At 37.2% G+C, this 20,105-nt stretch overlaps 1 protein-coding gene across 1 annotated transcript in view; it reads left to right on the top strand.

The window, feature by feature from the left end:
* Positions 1 to 16,069: 16,069 nt before the first annotated feature.
* Positions 16,070 to 20,105, top strand: part of LMNTD1 (lamin tail domain containing 1) — a 381,533-nt gene continuing 377,497 nt past the window's right edge. The window contains exon 1 of the mRNA XM_055318804.1: positions 16,070 to 16,169. The gene's annotated coding sequence lies outside the window, so the exon portion shown is untranslated. The remainder of the gene's footprint in view (positions 16,170 to 20,105) is intronic.

The following is a 20,105-nucleotide window of genomic DNA, read 5'->3' as shown; positions in this document are numbered from 1 at the left end:
TCTGTGGTGCAGACCCATACCTGTGTGGGGGGGTCTCACTGTGGCCCACTACTTGCTGGGCCCTTGCTTGGGGAGCTTTTCCCTGACCATGGGCACATCCTCTCCACTCCTCCTGGGAGAAGGAGCTGAATCCCACAGCCATTGTCACTTGCTGGGTCCCTGCTTGGATAGTGGTTCCCCAGTTGTGCTAGAATTCAAGGTTTATGGCAACACTTAGCTGAGAGGCCACTCCAGGGCTCACTAATTGTGGCCAGCTTCCCCTCTCTAATGCTTGGGAACTCTGTTACACTCAGCCACCCCCATTCTTTCTGTGACCCTGGGGATCCTGCAACCATACTGTCCCACCTAGGATTCTGCTCTGCTTTGCCACCTGAACACCTTTCAGGTAGGGACTTCTCTCACAGGAGCAGACTTCTAAAAGTTCTGATTTTGATCTCCACTGCTATATCACTTTCTGGTAGCCAGGTTATGGAGGCCCCCCCCCCATTCCCTTGCGGTTGATCTGTCCATATATCAACTCGGATTCACTTCTCTGCACCTCCTACCTTGCAGAAAGTGTTCACTTTTCTATTGGTAGAATCGCAGCAATTCCGTTCTTAGAGTACATGTTGAATTCATAGGTGTTCAGAATGATTTGATAGTTATGTAGCTGAATCCAAGGGACCAGATGAAACACAGGTCCCCATTCTTCTGCCATCTTCCCTCCATCTTCTACTTTTATAATTTTTAACAACAAAAAGATTTGTACCTTCAAACTTTTTGACATTCCTTCCTTCTGAGTTATATATATATATACCTAGAAAACTTCCTACCAAGTTCAAATCACCTATTCTTTTAGGGTCACCTAACATCCCTATATAAATTCATACAAGCCCCCTGTAGATAGAACCCCTACAAAAGTAAATTTCCCATTGTAGGTCAAGCTCAATGCCACGTAATAATCCCTATACTTTTCCCTGGCCTTTTCTCCCTCCTATTTCCCACAATGGCTGGTCCAAACATTTACCACTTTTTCTGTTGCCTCTTTTATGTATATTTTCCAGGATGTTGTCCTCAGGTGCTTCTCTTCTCTGTGTGTTCATTCTTCTATCTACCATCCATTGAATTTCTACCCCCAAATCCCATCCATTCTCTGACTCCACACATGCATATTATAATGGGTACTTGGATGTTTGTGCTCTTGGATGCCACATGGGCATCTCAGGATCAAAGTCATTATATTTTGTAAACTATTTTTTTTCAAAGACTTTATTTATTTATTTGGGAGACAGCGAGCCAGAGAGAGAGCACAAGCAGGAGGCACAGCAGAGGCAGAGGGAATAACAGGCTCCCTACTGAGCAGGGAGCCCAACATGGGGCTTGATCCCAGGACCCTGGGATCATAACCTGAGCTGAGGGCAGACACTTTAACTGAATGAGCCACTCAGGAATCCCTAAACTTTACAATACTGCTATAGGTTCTATGTTTCAGTTCATTCTAATGGTATTTATCCAGCCACCAATTCAGAATTCTGGAATGATCTTTTACTATTCCTTTCCTTCCCACCCCCCTTCAGTATAATCATATTCTATGAATTCTGTCTCTAATTTTCTTTCAGATCTGTCCCTCCTCTTCATTCCCATCATTGCTGTGTTAACCACCCCCTTGTCATAAATGACAGTGGTCTCATAACTTGTCTCCCTAACTCCTGATTTGCTCCCTCCAAGCTACCTTCTCTCTTACCAGTGTATAAAACACAATTTTTCCTATTAGTATACTTAAAGCTCTTCAGTAAGCTCCTCCATCACTTAGCAGAAAAAGCTTAACTCTTAATGTGGTAAACAAAGCCCTTTGTGATTTGAACTCAGTCTTACCTTTCTAGCATTATCTCTCACCTCCCCCAATCTCTTGCACTCAGCCCCGCTGAACATTCATTTCAGCCAAGGTGCCTGTCTTGTCTTTTATATTTCTCCATGCTGTTCCACAGCTGTTCAATTTTCTGTTGATCATCTGTTGATCTTCTGCCAATTCACTTATTCCCTTGCCTTGAACTCTAAGCAGAGTCCAGGCCTTTTTCCTTTTCCTGTGATTTTTTTTTGTTCATACTGCTGTTCCCACTCTCATCACATTTTACTATGGCTTTTTGTGTTTCTTTTTTTTTTTTTTTATTTTAAAATTTTTTCTTTTTCTTTCTTTATTTTATTTATGATAGAGAGAGAGAGAGAGAGAGAGGCAGAGACACAGGTTGAGGGAGAAGCAGGCTCCATGCACCAGGAGCCCGACGTGGGATTCGATCCCGGGTTCCCAGGATCGTGCCCTGGGCCAAAGGCAGGCGCTAAACCGCTGCGCCACCCAGGGATCCCGCTTTTTGTGTTTCTAAGGTAGGGACCAGATCTCAGCATTTCTGTCTCCCTAGTATCATTTATTAACTGTCTAAGAATTTTTTTTTTTAAAGCAATGTCCTTCTCATACTGGCTCCACATTTTGTGTTCATTTCCTTTCAGTCTTATTGAATGAATTCTCAGCACCATTTTCTCCACCCTTTTACTTCCCATTCACCCCGCCAACTCAGGGTAAGAGGATTCCTACCATATTCACTTCCAAGAGGTGCTCTTGGCAAAGTCAGCAATGACTTGCATATTGCCAAACTGCAATAACACTTTGCAGCACTGGAATTATCTGATTTATCCATGCCTTTAACACTAGGGACTACTCTTTTCATTGTAAAGCTCTCGTAAGATGCTCCCTATTCTCTCTCTCTCTCTGATACTGGGTACTTCTCTCTCTAGCCTGTTGTTTTCCTTTGTAAACTCTTCTTTGCTTATCCTTTCCTAAGGTTTGGTACTCAGTCTATTGCTCTTATTTTCAACACTTAATGTAGAAAACTTCTATAATGGCATCTTAACCCTATGATTTTAACTATCACTCACATTCTAATCAGTCTCCAAATTATATCCAGCCCTCACCTCTCATCTGCACTTCAGATTGAAATATACAACTGCCCAGAGGACATATATGTTCTGTAATCTCTTTAAACACAGTGTAAACCTGAATTAAACATTTACCCTCTGGCCTTTCCTTATCACAGTCTGCCCTATCCTCTCCCATCAAAGTTGTCTTCTGGGGACTCCTGGGTGGCTCAGCAGTTGCATGTCTGCTTCCTGCTCAGGGTGTGATCCTAGAGCTCTGGGATCAAGTCCCACATTGGGTTCCCTGCAGAAATCCTGTTTCTCCCTCTCCCTTGGCCTCTGCCTCTCTATCTGTGTCTCTTCATGAATAAATAAACAAAATCTTTTTTTTTTTTTTTTTTTTAGTTTCCTTCTGAATTTCTTGTGTTAGCAACAACAGCAAGGACCCAGTCAGCTGCCAGCCATGCTAGTGTCTCCTCTCCTTCTTCCTCCACAACTAATTTACCTATCCTCAGCATGGCTTTGTACCCTAAATCCTCCACCAGGTAGAGAGATCTTTTGAAGCTCAAATCTCAGTTTCTTCTTTCTTATTTAAGCTATCAAATGGCTTTCCATTGACCAGGATTAAATGAACATTCTTTAGCATGGCATATAGGCTCACTGCACCTGGTCCCACCTCCATCTCTAGTTTATTTTCTGCCACTCCCTGCTTTGCACTTTTATACTCTAGTAAACTTGTGTTACTTGTGGTTCCACCTCACTTCTTTGTCAGTAGTAGATCTCTACCTAGAGTGCTATTTAAGCCTCATTCAACTCCATAATCCTAATCATCACCCAAATTGTTCTCCATATCACATCCTTCAAGATGTTTTCTCCAACTCTCCAGGCCTGGTGGTTAGGGGCTCTGGTTCTGGAGTCATTTTGTTGGGGTCTACACCCTGTTCCAAACCATTTTAGCCTAGTGGCCTTAGAAAAGTTACTAAACCCCTCAATTCATAAGTCCTTTCAACTGAAAAATGGGGAGAAAAATAGAATTTAGTTTATAAAGTTGTTAGAGATTTAAATGAGATTAATAGAATCTAGCACATAGTAAAAGCTCAATAAATATTTTATAACATGATTATCGTTCTTCTACAGTATGCTTTATCCATTTCTGTATCACCAGAGCTAAGCAGTACTTTACGTATTGTAGGTACTCAACACATCATTGTTGGATTGAAACAAGATGAAAGAATTAATGAATGAGCTAGAGAATATTTATGCATGATATCACATTAAGAGTGTACAAATGAACCAAACAGAAGAGTCTCAGTTAAATGACTTACTCTGATAACTGCTGTTATAGAAAGAGGTTAGTATTGTTGATGTTCTGGACCCTATGGAGCACTGCTCAGATCCACCCTTCAGGATAGAAGCACTAACTCCTCTAACTGCTGGGAGTAAAATGGCAGACTTCTTATAACTGATGACTCTGCTGGGCTAGAAAAGAGCCATTTTTCCCAATGTGCTACCCCTGCCTGCATCTAAAGCCTGGTCCCCTCAGGGGACTGCCTTTTGATCTTGCTCCAATTTGGGACAATTTGGCAGGGCCATTCCAGCTGCAGAAGTCACCACAGGATGGATGAAGCTCTGATAGAACTTCAGTGCAACCCAATTACTTCTTTTGTCCAGTCCTACTTCCTTCACATCTGTATAGATGTCGACCCCCAAGAACACACCTTATAACATCCTGTGTGCAAACTTCACTTTTAGAATATTTCCTGGATAATCCTACCTGCAACATTTCATAAAGAGTGAGAATCAAGTGAATTACATTTTAGATACAGTTTATATGAGATGTATATGAAATGACCAGGGGTAAGATTGGCACCAAAATAGAATGATTATTTTTGAGAGGTGACAGGAAGTGCCAAGATAGAAGCTATTGCTTACAGCAACTTTAATCTCTGGCTCACCCTGTACCCCAAATATTGTGAATTGTGGGTCCTTTGGACTCCATCCATATACATATATTTTCTGTCACTTGTGTCCTACTGGGAAATGAAAAAATGGAAAATGAAAGAAATCCCTGAGGTTCCTGCCTATAGCAAGCTTTTGGGAAAATTGGTAAATCCTGTATTATGATGGTGTATCCCCTGGCAGACTGTGATTGAGTCTAGTACTGGACTGCATTTTTATTGATAAAAAGGGGCAGCAACATTAGAAACAATGTATTGCCTGCCCATATTATGTTAGAATTTTACTTTAAAATAATTTGTTTTAGAGAAAAAAATACACAAAATAACTAAAGCTAATAAGTTGTAGTTATTAAACTTGTCAAAGGGTTTTAGCTCAGGATAAATGAATTCTTATTATGGATGGCCAGGATAGGTTTGTCTTTGTTTTTGTCTTTTTAAACTACAGGATATATCATAGTTTCTATGTATGAATTTCAAAGAAAAGAGGCATACATTTTATTGCATAAAATACATGCACATAAAAAATAAACAATACAGTATATCCCCAAAATGTCACTTCCTAGAAATAGTTACCATGAAGAATTTGGTGTATATCTAGGAGAATATATCTCACATATATTTAAATTTATAATAAAACTGAAAATAATTAAAAAAAAAAACCCTGGTTAGTGAATCAGTTAAATTTCTTACTAATACAGAGAGACATTCAAACCTCTATTCTCTTACTCATGCTTCTCCTCAGTCACATCTCCTGTGTATATAACACAGGCACCTCTGTTATTGCTAGGATATCGACAGCTGTCTTTCCATTTTTCCCCAATACAACTTTTTGTGAAAACACCAGTGAGATTGTGTGAGATTGTGTTCAGCTTCTTTTAAAAATGGTGATATCTCATCAGATTGCAACCTTGGCAGAAGGACTTCTTATTTTCCCCTTTGTATGTTTTGAATCTCCATATTCATGTGACACCTAGATTTGCTGCTTTCATTAGTTCATATCACTTTCGATTTAATGACAACAGGGAATTAGTACGTTTCTACTTCATAGGATGTTGCTAGTATTCTCTTTTAATTTGTTTGTCCCCATCTGAACTGTCCTTTCTCAGGTCGCAATGCCAACTATGTTTCCTATGTAAATGAAAGTAAAAGGCCTTAGCCATTACTATAGACATGATTAAGAAAGAAGTTCAGATTTCAAGGCTTGTAAACCATAAAATATACTGCCATTATAAACGGTACCCATTTCCTTGGAGAATTCAACAACATAGAAAGTTTGAACATAAAAGATTAGAAATCTTCTAATCTCATTTCACTGAAGATGGATTTTTAAAAATATTTATTTATTTATTTATTTTTGAGAAAGAGAGTGGGAGTGGGAGTGGGGCAAGGACAGAGGGTGAGAGAGAGAGAAAACTCAAGCCGACTCCCAACTAAGAGGGGAGCCCAACATTGGGCTTTGATCTTATGACCTGAGCCAAAATCAAGAGTCTGTTGCTCAATGAACTGAGCCACCCAGTCACCCCTGAAGATGGATTTTTAACAGCACAGCAGAATAATCTAATATGCAAACATAAAATATGTCAAAACTATCAGTGGCTTAGGCTTAAATGCATTTAGAAGCAAGGATCTAGGCAGATAAATCTGGATAAATAGATTTGATGATTTGCTGACAAGACCTGGATGGAGTCCTTTGCATTAAGAAAGCAAATATTATTGCTACTTTTGAACATTTCTGGCAAACTGGAAAGAAGTGAGCCAATCTTAAATCATACCAGTTATGTGAAGACATTTTTAAAAAGGATGGGCAGCAGCTGGAATTTTTTTTTTTTTAAGTTCAGGATACTGACTTCCTGCCTTTTTTTTTTTAAGATTTTATTTATTTATTCATGAGAGACACAGACAGAGACAGAGAGAGGCGGAGACACAGGCAGAGAGAGAGAAGCAGGCTCCATGCAGAGAGCCTGATGTGGGACTTGATTCTGGGATTCCAGGATCATGCCCCGGGCTGAAGGCAGGCGTTAAACCGCTGAGCCACCCAGGGATCCCCAGCAGCTGGAATTTTTTATTTAAGAGTTATCAATTTCAATTTTTCGGGTTTGAATTAAGACATATGGTCCTTCCTTGATTATAGACAGCTACTGTTTTTCTTATAATAAGGAGCTAATTTAGATTTTGTATTTCCTTGTCATAAGAAATACAAATAAACACTAAATTGTTTTATCTGCAGCATGGACTATAAATAGAATATTTTTCTAGGTCTCTATAAGGGCATTTGCAATTGAAATCCTTGCTTTGGGATTAGCATTGTCATTAAAACCCCACCTTTGGAATGAGTGGAACCTTGCTTCTCAGGACTTCCTCAGAAGTGCTGAAATGCGCCTGCTTCTTATTTGCACTGGGGTAAATGTTGTCATGCAAAGCTACAACTCAAGGATGCAACTATCATAGGAATTTAAGTGTAAAATGGAGCTGTAAAGTAAAACTGTGAAAAACATCAACATACCGAAAATTTAATGTACAATATGGTAGAACTCTTTTAAAGGGAAAAATAAAAAGCTGTGATGAGTCAGAAAATTAGTGTCTCTAAGATAGTAGAATTGATAAAAAACCATGAAAACAACTTTTTATATCATGCATTCTACAGACCCAGAATTTTTATCTTAAAATGGTCATCCTTCTTAGAACAAAGAAGATGGTAGTCAGGAAAATAGGTTGTGATCTGCACGATAGGCTATAGATTTTATAATTACCACCATGCTTGTGTAACCAGATGCCATCTGAATATCTAAAAATCTATTATAATAAGCATACTTGAGCCAGTCAAGCACAAACTTTCATACAATAGATGATTTGAATGAGTGGCTGTTCTCCCTTGCCTGTTATTTACTCATATATCTAAGGCAGTAGACCATGCCAAGTTAAATGGAGAACATTCCTATTGTAAGTGTCAGCACAGCTGCTACCTGGGACAACTCACAACAAACCTGGTTGTACCTGCTCCAGGAATCCAAGCCTGAAAATATAGTGATTCTACACTGATATTCTGGCACCAATGAGGTTAAAATCTCAGAACTTCTAGAAAGAAAAAAGTAAGTATTTATGAAACAATGCTGGAGAGGGGCTAATAAATTCTTAGGATTAACACCAAAGTCTGATGCAAATGAATTTAATCCCCTTGATATTCAGGAAGAAATTAAAACTAATGAATTAAATATGCAAGTCTTCTTTTGTTGCAATTCTCTTTTGCAAATATTGCAATAATCTTGCATTGTCAACATTATTGGAGAGCTACTTTCTAGCTATTTTGAACATATTTCCCTACTGAGCATCTGTATGCGTAGAATCTTAAGTGCATTGATTAGTTTTCAAGATCTTGAACTTTTAAAAAAAATTAAAAAAAAAGATCTTGAACTTTTTCTTTTATAAAATTTTTATTTTAGGAAATGGACAAAAGCATTTTGCATATGTATATGTCACTACCAATATCTTCTGAAATAGACAATAAAATTATTTTTTCCATAAGCTTACCTAAAGATTTTTTCCTGCTGTCTTAAAAAAGATATACTAACCATAAGATTTTATAAGAAAGCAAAAGAGATTAGGCATTTCTGGACTTTCTGTCCAATACCACGGTATTAGTAAGATGATAAGAAATATGTTCTTATAGTATGTATCATCTGTTATTTTTCATAGCCAAATGTTTCAACAAGATATTTCAAATACTGGAGTCACTCCCACTTATGTGAAGTCCAAATATGTAGTTCTCAAGTCATTAATTCATTAACACATTGGCAGATTATATTTAGGTAGCTTGATGCATTACACTTTCCACTGGTAGTAAGCAGAGGATTCAGAAAAAGACAAGCTAGTTTTTTTGAAGAGTTGTCCTGATGCAATATGGATTTGTACTTAGTCTAGGGCTCTGCCTTTGAGTTAGGGAGGGGGCATATTTTTGGTTTTGTAACATTGATTGAGGTGAAGATAGAACATATCCCTTTTCTACCACCCCTTTTAAAAAATAACAGTATTTTGATGGCAGCAATTCTAAGATTGATTGAATTCTAAGATTGACTGATTGATTGAATTCTTAATCTAGGTTCAGAGGGACCAGAGATTATATTATCTGGAAAGTTCAATGGGAAGCTGTGAGAGAATTCTTTTTTCTCTAGAGTTTATAAATATTATACTCAATAAAATATTCAAGGATATTTTAACCAAGTTTCATTAGACATAGCTTTCCTTGGTTGGGTGTATGGCACAGTGTTTGGTCTATGTACTGCATTGTGGATGGGTTCGTTTGAGTTTGCAGGGATTATCTGGAAGCCTCAACATACCAGCGCTAGCTTCTAGATAAGAAACTGTGTTGCCAAAAAAAAAAAAAAAAAAAAAAAGAAACTGCACTGCGTTGCCTGTAATTATCTTATGTGTGTCAATGAAACAATATAAAGGAACTTTTGAAAACCAAGTATGCTAACAATGGTCTGTTCTCCTCCGCACCCTTCTTTTTCTTTAACTTTCTTCCTCATTTTTCAAAAGGATAAATTCTTCCCTAAGGTACTCAAGGGAATGGTAAGTAGTCTCCACCATTTATTAACTACTTAAATGCTACTAACAATGGATTTGGGATGTTCCAGAAGGCCTGGTGGTAGAGCTCTCTGTGTGCTTTCTAAAGATCAATTACTCACCACACATTTATATGAGATGGTCCTGAAAAATCTAATGATGACATTCTCCCCCACCTCTTGAGTCAGTGTGACTGACACATTGTCCCACACAATTAACTAAAGACTAGAAAATATTTGCTCTAGAGCTGATAATGCAATACCCTAACTGGGGGTGGGGGTGGGGAGGATTCTCCAGGAGTCAGAGCACTCAGGCAATGCTGACTCTATTCACATGACCCATATTCTCTGGCATTATTCAGTATAATCCTTAAATGCTTAGTGTTAAAGAATTGGGCTACTTTCTTTTCAGTTACTAATATCAGGAATCACATGACTAATCCAATACAGTTTAGAGAATAAAACTAGATTTGGAGAAATATAAAATCTCTATAGAGCATTTTATTAAATTCTTACCTCCTCTGGAAAGACTTAAATCTTAATGAGTCATATTCTAAAAGGGAAAATAGTATTTAAAAAGGAAGCAGGAAAGCAATTTTCCCAGTTTAAAAATACAAATGAAAAGGATTATTTTCTTCTCTGAGTAAGAATTAAGGGCATTAGAGTTAATAAAATTGGTTTGGTTTATTTCAGTTCTTACCAGTTCAGCAAGTATTTACTGAGCATCGACAGGTGCCAGCATCAAATGAGGTGCTGGGGATACCAAGATGAAGAAGATACTGTCCCTTTATTCATGTAACTCAGGGTCTGATGCATGAGACGGGCATACAAATGGACACTTGCAAAAATATGGCAAGGACTATGATTGAGTTATTCTCAGGATGCTCTGAGAAGGGATTTGAATTTAGTGTTGGGATAGATGGGTGGACCCTCTCAGATGGACGCTCTCAGATGGACACCTAAACTGTGTTTATGCTATGAAAAGAAGGTGGCAGGCTAAGAAAGTTTGAGGTAGGAAAGGGGAAAAAGAAGAAGTGGGTTGGGGAGATTAGAAGGCAATTTTAATTAGATTAGAAGGCAGAAGAGAGAAGATGAGAAAGATGGGAAGACATGGAATAGGATATGCTAACTGGAGAGCTATGATCAACTGTGGATCATGAGTAACTATTATGAAGATGGGAATGGTAGATAATGGGATGAGAGGGACAGGTCCACTCAGATCATTGAGCCCTGTAGCACTTGGACTTCAGTATATAGGTGATGGAAGGAAATAGAAAAGGACTAAGTGGCACAAACTGTGAAGAGTCTGAGATTTTAATCACTTTGCAAGCTAACAAGTTAGGCTGCTAGAGTTTCATAAATGCTTGGACACAATACTCCTGGGTCAGAGACAAAGGATTTTGTTACTCATGGCACAATAGGCAGGAGGTTCAAATTCACATTGGATTTTTTTTTTCATGGGGGCAAAAGGAAGGTGGGCCCACATGGATATTGTGCCAGAGTGGGTTTCCATCCCAGAGTAAGTAGAGAGGTGGCCAAAGACAAAACCCTAGGAAGCACCAATCTATAACGAGTCAGGCTTACGTTAGGAGGTACTACAAAATTTCTTCAGATGTAATGTCTTATTTGTGTGTACTTGTGTGTGTGTGTGTGTGTATGTGTGTGTAAAGAAGGGATTAGAGAATACTTTAATGATAAAACAAAAATATCCTCCATAAGACTGTCAACTCTGAAAACACCTTAAATTGTGTAAGTCATTTATTCTTCATCAGAATAATAAAAAGCTTCTAAGAAATTTAAGATGCACACTCATACTTTTGTCTCTTTTAAATTTGTGATTTTGAGAGTAAAGTGAACTGAGAAGGACCTTGACTAGTCATAATGAAATCCAAACTACTTCTATTGCAATCCAGTTTTTCATTTCATTTGGGAAAGGCATACAGGTAAGTTTGTTCCACTCTTCTCTTCTGAATAGAAGTATGACTCCAGTTATTAGATCTTCATTTATTTGATCAGTCACTTAACAAATAATGAACATCTATAATGTGCATAGCTAGGTGCTGTGGAGGATAGAATGATGAAGAAAATACATCTTGAGGGGGTTTAAACATAATAATAGTAACATCAAGCAGAATGTGATCATTGGCTCAAGAAATGGTCAATAAAACCACGGCACTGTTATTGCTGTGTTTTCTCTGCTACTCTTTGTAATTATGCTTAGAAACTTCCAGAAAAAAACATGAACTCATACTTTTAAGTCTTAGTGATCTATAGGGAAACGTAAATAAGGAAGGAGAAACTGTAAATAAAACAACATGCTTGCACATTCTCTGTCAGAAGAATTTAGAGGGATGAAATTCAGTCAGTTCTATTGCCATCTATTTGAGCTGTAAGTTTTCTTTGGTAGCTTGTTAACTATATTCATATTACTAAGGTAGAAAATGCCTGCTTTTAAAAAAGAAATTAAAAATCATGTGGTGAGATAATGACAACGTTTACACACACAAATGAGTTTGACTTTAGTTCAAACAATTATTTTTAAATCTATATGACAACAATTTAAAATATTTAAACATATTTTTAATATTAAAGTCTTTTGAAGTGATTTAGAGTTATGTAAAATGCAAACAAACAAAAAGCAAACATTTTTCTTGCTTGCTTTAGCTCCAAAATGGAAAAATCTATCCCCCTAATGTTTAGGGGATAGGGTGGGTTATATTGGCACAAGGGTTTCCTATTTCATTATTAGTTCAAAACAAGTCCAACCAGTAATCAATTTCTTTATGTTACAAGCATATATCTACATTTGAATGCTGAACAAATTCATATATTTTCTTTCTTGAGTTACTACGTTTTATGTATAATATAATGCCATGTTTACACAAACCAGTGAAAATTTGTTTGCTATATATACATTTTTTTGGTGGTTTACTGTTAACTCTATGGAGAGCCCTATAATTTTTAATCCTCAATTTTTATTTTAATTCAAATAATTGAGGAAGCCCCAGATTGGACGCCTGGGTGGCTCAGCGGTTAAGTGTCTGCCTTTGGCCCACGGCCTGATCCTGGAGACCCGGGATCAAGTCCCATATCGGGCTCTCTGCATGGAACCTGCTTCTCCCTCTGCCTGTGTCTCTGCCTCTCTATCTCTCTGTCTCTCATGAATAAATAAATAAAATCTTTTAAAAAAAAAAGAAAAACTCATAAAAAGAAGCCCCCAGATTATTACTACATGTCTAATTGAAGGCCCTATTAATCCATCCTTTCAACACATCCTTTCAACACTCATTATGGAAATAGGTAGTATTAAATCACAGCTGAGTTTAGGCACTATATTTTACACAGTATTTGCATCTATAAATAATGGTGGTTGTAAAAAATGCCTGTTTGTATTCATCAAAGTAAATTTCCTTGACCCACTAGTTGAGTAACTAGTAACAAGGCTTTTGGTGAGTGAGTTCTTTCAAGGATCAAGAGATGTTGGCTTGATGGGTCCCTCACTGCCACCCCCCCTCCATTATTTTGAAAGCCTATTTGGAAATTGTAGGCTAAATTCATAGTAGCAATGACCTAGTCCAGCATGATCAGAATCTCATCTTGTCTCTCACATCTTCTTGTCTATTCACAACTATTCCTTAAAGAAGAGGGTAAATTTGTCTCACCTTGCATGGATCAGGATAAAAGAGGGTTGTAAATGAACACAAATGTATTTGGAAGATTTTCCCATCAGTTTTAGTACAAAGCTTAATGAGCAGTATTACCTATACTTAGTCCTCACACATATATGATTCTAATGTTGCCTCATAAGTGCTTTATATATTATAGTTTCTGCCCTTCTTCAGATCTTCTTTAGAAAGCATCTGAGTAAGTGCAAGTGCATCTTCAGTATAACTCTAAGTTCATTGCTGAAGTTAATTTTGCCTTCATTAGGCTGTGAGTTTCTCTGGGGAGGAGCTGCTTCTGCTGTTTCCTTTACCACTCTCCTGATAGAAAGACAACTAGATAGGTGCCCATGATTGGGACTCAGAGGGCATTATTGCTTGTGTGCCATCAAAACCTTGAAGTTTATTAATAAGAAGCCAAGAGCTGAGAAATAAGATCAGTTGGAAGTATGAGTTGAGGCCAACTCATGTTTGGCCTTCTCTGCCAGACAGATTTGTACTTTATGATTATTGAGAGCAGAAGATGTGATTGTAGCTGTGCTAGAGGAAGCCCAAGCACTTGGGAGGTAAAGAGTGAATAGTAGAGGTTAGGGAGATGGACCAGGCAGTATGCAACTGCTTACGTTTATGCAAGAAGAATCAAAGGCTGTACATATGCATGACAAATATCATAGTGAAGAAAAATACTTATCATGAACTCTGAAGGAAGAGGTTAGATTAAGAGTTAGGAGAAAATGACTGAGCAAAAAGAGAAAGACAGAACATTCTAGTTTGCTAGAGACAGTAATGGAATTTCAGTTTCTGACATATTTTTTAATAAAAAGTTCATGTCTTTCTCACCAGACTGAATAGTTCCTTCCCCCCACCTCTTCCTTCCCTCCCTTCCCTGCCTGCCTTCTTTTCCTCCCCAGTTCTTTCTTTCTGTCCCTCTCCTTCCTCCTTTTCCTCCTTTCTTTCCTTCCTTCCCTCCTTCCTTCTTTCCCTCTCCTCTTTCTCTTCTTCCTTCTTCAACAGAGGCTGCCAACAAATCCTAAATTTTATTCCCTCCGGTTTCATTTATTTCACATTGTCCCACTCCCTGGTGTCTTAGTTTGATTTTGTTGATTTGAAATTTCCTTCTTGGGGATCCCTGGGTGGCTCAGTGGTTTAGTGCCTGCCTTTGGCCTAGGCTGCGATCCTGGAGTCCCGGGATCGAGTCCCACGTCGGGCTCCTGACATGGAGCCTGCTTCTCTCTCTTCTCCTGTGTCTCTGCCTCTCTCTTTCTCTCTCTCTATGTCTATCATAAATAAATAAATCTTTAAAAAAATGAAATTGCCTTCTTGTGAACTATTCCTTCCACAAAATATTATTGGACCTTGAACTGAACGACACAGAATTGTTGAAGGATTTCTTCCCTAGAGGCTTTTTCTAAGATAAATCTGCAGAATTTTACTGGATTTTTGAAGAATCCTTTCTGTTCCATATTTTCCCTGTACTCCCTCCCCAGAGGTCAGAAAATGCTCTCAGGTTCTTCTATCTAAGATTATGCCTCCTAAATAATGCTTAAGTCTCTATAAATGTGACCTGGAGAGGTATTGCTGGAGAGAAGTGTGTGTTGCCTGCTTCCATTAGCATAGCCTGCCTACTTTTGTCAGGGGTGTGTGTGTGTGTGTGTGTGTGTGTGTGTGTGTGTGTGTGTGTGGTTTGATGAAAGTGAGGTCCTGGTAGCTCAGAGGTGGGAGGGGAGTGAGGTATCATTTATCAAAAATGTTAGCACACTGGGCCAGGGAACAGATTCTGTTGGTGCTAGAGTCAAAACTGAGTTACCAAGGAAAAGTCTTCATAAAGAAAAAGAGTTTGATAAGAATAAAAAATAAGGGGGGAAGGTGGTGTCAAAAGAGCAGGGCTTGAGAAGTTCTGAAACTTTATTTTTTTTTTAAATTTTTATTTATTTGTGATAGTCACACAGAGAGAGAGAGGCAGAGACACAGGCAGAGGGAGAAGCAGGCTCCACGCACCGAGAGCCCGACGTGGGATTCGATCCCGAGTCTCCAGGATCGCGCCCTGGGCCAAAGGCAGGCGCCAAACTGCTGCGCCACCCAGGGATCCCAGTTCTGAAACTTTAATGCAGATATTGAGGGTACTCTTCAGGAGGGACTAGTGTGACTCAGCAAGGTGGCTAAGTTTATTTAAGGGATTGAAATGCGGTGGAATTACCTTTTCTAGTCCAAAATCACCAAAGTTATGAAGCTTAGGAAAAACATCTTTCCAAAATACCTATTTTTTTATTTGCAAAAAAAGGGAGAGACAATATTCCTGGTTTTATACTCAGTGTAACTTGTCAACTTCTATAAATCTTTAATGAACTTAATTCCAAAAAGGAGAGAAGTGATTGAAATGTGTGATTTTCAAAAACAACATGTTCTTGGCAAATTGAAGATATATAGCTTTGTGGTTTAAAGCTCAGTTTCTGGAATCAACTAAACCTCAGTTTGAATCTTTGTTATTTATAAGCTTTATGAACTTGGGCAAGTTACTGAAACTCTGCAAACTTCTATTTTATTATCTGCAAAAAGGGGATAGGAATAATACTTATCTCTTAGGATTTGGGGGATAATTTAATGAAATAATAAATTATGGAATGTGAATAAATGCTCTATAATGTAGTTATTGTTACCAGTATGATTATTTTCAATCTAATTTTTCCTTTTCTCAGATTACTTTGATATCTAATTGCCTCAACTATATCTTTAATATAAAGAATGAAATTGGTTGAAAGATACTTCCAAATAATTTCTTTTCTTTCAATCTAACACTGGGTGCAAATTGTACAAATGAAAACATTTGGAATTAAATACAATAGAGCAAATATATATTTTTTTAAATTTTTATTTATTTATGATAGTCACACAGAGAGAGAGAGAGAGGCAGAGACACAGGCAGAGGGAGAAGCAGGCTCCATGCACCGGGAGCCCGACGTGGGATTCGATCCCAGGTCTCCAGGATCGCGCCCTGGGCCAAAGGCAGACGCCAAACCGCTGCGCCACCCAGGGATCCCGAGCAAATATATTTTTATTCCAAACTCCATATCATGAAGATGGAAATGCTTTTCTTAAATGTATGTATTGAGTCATATGTCTAAAATTTTAGTATACTAGGATCAGCTGTCTAATAAGTTAGCAATGCTTTTTATTATTCACTAGATATAAATGACCTTAGCAGGTTCTGTGTGAGAAACGAGAAAGAGATACAATATTGAGTTTTGGTCACAGGCTCCTATTGCCAAGTTAAGGAGATATAAGATAAATACACAGAAAAATAGAAGAAAATGTGCAAATGAATACTTTCATAGACTAAGTGAAAATAAGAAAATTAGGAAATAAATGCTATATACTTTACATATAGTTGGACATATATGGATAAATTATTTTGCTTTCAGCTTTTTCCCTTAATGTTATCACATAATTTGCCTATATCATTAAAAATTTTTGTTCTTAATCTCTATTGACATTTTTAACAATTCTGTTGCACTATAGTTGACATATCATACAATTTGCCCATTTAAAGTAGACAATTCAGTGGTTTTTAGTATATTCACTGTTGAAAAACCACTACCACAATCAATTTTAGAACACTTTCATCACTCCTAAAAGAAACCTCATAACAATTAACAATCAGTCCATTTCTCCCCTCTCTCCCAAGCCTTACTCAGCTTTCCAGCCCTAGGCAACCATTAATCTACTTTTCTGTTTGTATGGACTTGCCTCTTCTGGACACTTCATATACGTGAATTTTTTTTTAATCAAATTTTCACCTTAATTGCAGATTGTTAAAAACTTTCAAATCAGGGGTGCCTGGTTGTCTCAGTCAGTTAAGCATCTGACTCTTGGTTTCAACTCAGGTCATGAATCATGGGTCATGATGGGTCGTGAGATTGGAACCCTGCTTAGGGCTCTGTGCTTAGTGGGGAATCTACTTCTCTCCTTCTCCCTCTCCCTTTACCCTGCTCACATTGTCTCTGTCTCTTTCTCGTAAGTAAGAAATAAATAAATAAATAAACAAATAAATAAATAAATAAATAAATTTAAAAACCTTTCAATCAATATTGTTTTAAAATATGTGAATGACTGCATTTGTAAGGACTACATTCTAGAAATTATGATCAAACTTGGCAGAAAACAAGCTTAATTTCTATGAAACTGAGTTTTGGGTGGGATTGGCTGTGACTAATGCTTTATTACTCTGGGATTTAAAAAAAAAAAAGATCTTTTTCTTTCTAAAATTTTTCACTCAAGTTTAAAGATGGACCGTGATTACCATTAGAGCTCCTGTTATGATGACAATGCTTTGAAATATTCAGAGGAATGAGACAGCAAGTAATTGTCTTTCGCATCCCATTTCATATAACAATTACAACTTGAATCTGAGCCGAGGGAATTATAACAATTGTAGAGTCAAATAGCAGGAAAACCAAGTTTTATTCCTCACACCTAGACTGTCATTAGTGAACTCCTATGAACAATCTCAAGAGTATGCAGAATGTCATAAATTAATGTAGGCGATCTTTATGCAAAGTGGATAAAGGTGTAGAATTACTATAAAAGGAATATTTATCTAATAATTTGGAAGTCTTGTTTGAGAATGTGTCAGTACATATATAAAGATAAATTGGCCAAGCCTGAAAGTTTCAGTTCAGCTAATTTACCACAGTTTATTAAATTGATCCTAAATAGGTAGAGATCAATTATTTCCAGTTGCTATTCTCTGGTATTTTCTGAACGTCCAGATTTGGCTTTTTTTCTTTTTTAAGATTGATTGATTGATTGATTCATGATAGACATAGGGAGAGAGAGAGAGAGGCAGAGACACAGGCAGAGGGAGAAGCAGGCTCCATGCAGGGAGCCTGACGTGGGACTCAATCCCAGGTCTCCAGGATCACACCCTGGGCCAAAGGCAAGGCGCCAAACCGCTAACCCACCCAGGGATCCCTGACTTTTTTTAAAATCACCCGTTAAAAGGTGTGGAAATGATGAGGATTTGTTAGATATTAATCAGGATATAATCAAAATGCTGAAATCCAATTCTATGTCTGTTGTTAGTTGTAATGGGATTTTGATAAAACACAAAGACTATTATAACTAAAGGATGAATATCGTGTTATTATTCAGAATTCCTGCTGTTGTTAACTTCTATTTTTATATTTAATTTTTGTTAATTAAAGAACAATGTGCTTATTCAGAGAAAAGATAATACCTCACTAAATGGCTTTTTCATATAAACAAAGAGAAATATTATTTGACAACCGTGTGTGACAAACAGCATATATTCATGTGAGAGAGTAATTCAAGAAAATCTTTTGTCTACAGAATATTAAGAGTGTTTATATATGTATATAATATACATATTTTTATATAAATATACATATATAAATTGCTTGTTCTCTGTCCCTCTGGAAATCATTATTCATTTTCTCCAGTGAGGAAGCCTGTTATCTCCATTTCTTCATAAATTATTGAAAAAAATTATACAGGTAACATTTTAGGTGTCAGCTCCATACTAGAATGACAAACAATGTGATCCATGTTGACCTTGGGATGAAAGTTAACTCAACCTTGATGAAATTTGTTGAAGATCAAATTAGGAGATGTAGTCAAAATATGAAAAATGCAAAAGAATCTGATTAAGTTTTGCTTCCTCTAATGAAATGAGATTTTATGTTTAAGAGCTAGAGTGATTTATATTCAATACCTATTTATTTGTTGTACTCAAAGTTGTAAATAAAGTATTTGTTATTGAAAAGATAAGGAATTAATGTAAAATTTAGAGAAATGATATATACAATTAAAATAATTCACAATATATTTAGCTGTCAGATCCTACCTGTCTATAGTTCATAATACTTAAGTATGGTTGGGACACTTTCAGTAATTAAACCAAGAAAGTAGGATAAATCTAGATATATGATTGCTGAACTCAGTGTGTACTGATGTGGAAGAGGTTCAAAACACACTGCTATGTAAAGAAATCACTTTTCAAAAAATTATATATGATTATATGTATTTGTGTATGTATATATTATAATTATGTATATCTATATTACATAGATATATATCTTCCAAAACTAAAACTCTGGGTGTGCATATTTGTGTAAATGTACAGGAAAAGCATAGAAAAATATATGCCAAACTACTAATATTTGTTACTTCAGGGGAGGACAGGATTTAGGGAGAAGGATGAAGGCAAACTTTTTCTTTTAAATTCTATGTCTAGGGATCCCTGGGTGGCGCAGCGGTTTGGCGCCTGCCTTTGGCCCAGGGCGCGATCCTGGAGACCCGGGATCGAATCCCACGTCAGGCTCCTGGTGCATGGAGCCTGCTTCTCCCTCTGCCTGTGTCTCTGCCTCTCTCTCTCTCTGTATGACTATCGTAAATAAATAAAAAAAAAAAATTAAAAAAAAAATAAATTCTATGTCTAATAAAATAAAAATAAAAATAAATTCTATGTCTATATTAGTTGTTTTTTTTATAATGAGGAATCATTTATGTATTTTTTTTTATTTATGATAGTCACACACACACACAGAGAGAGAGAGGCAGAGACATAGGCAGAGGGAGAAGCAGGCTCCATGCACCGGGAGCCCGACGTAGGATTCGATCCCGGGTCTCCAGGATCGCGCCCTGGGCCAAAGGCAGGCGCTAAACCGCTGCGCCACCCAGGGATCCCCCTCATTTATGTATTTTAAGATCAAATAGCAATAAAACCCTTCCAAAAATTAAGACCATTATAAAAAGAGTCTTTGGATATATCACTCAGTAATTTAATTTTGTTAATTGTGATGATTGCTTCAACTGACACGATCACCTTCAAGTTAAGACCCTAAGATGTCTAACCACAAAGCTAAAGGCAATGGAATTACTCTCAACAAAAAGCTTTCTTAATGGTAATGAATAATGAGCATTTGTTTGTTACCAGTTAGGATAGAAAGCTGCAGTTATGAATAAGCACAGCTTTTATACCATGCTAAAGAATTTAACACAGCTTTATAGTCATTAAT

Source organism: Nyctereutes procyonoides, unplaced genomic scaffold, assembly GCF_905146905.1.
Source record: "Nyctereutes procyonoides isolate TBG_1078 unplaced genomic scaffold, NYPRO_anot_genome, whole genome shotgun sequence".
Classification (NCBI taxonomy): domain Eukaryota; kingdom Metazoa; phylum Chordata; class Mammalia; order Carnivora; family Canidae; genus Nyctereutes; species Nyctereutes procyonoides.
Note: the sequence above shows the minus strand (reverse complement) of the source record. Positions and strands in the feature narration are given on the sequence as shown.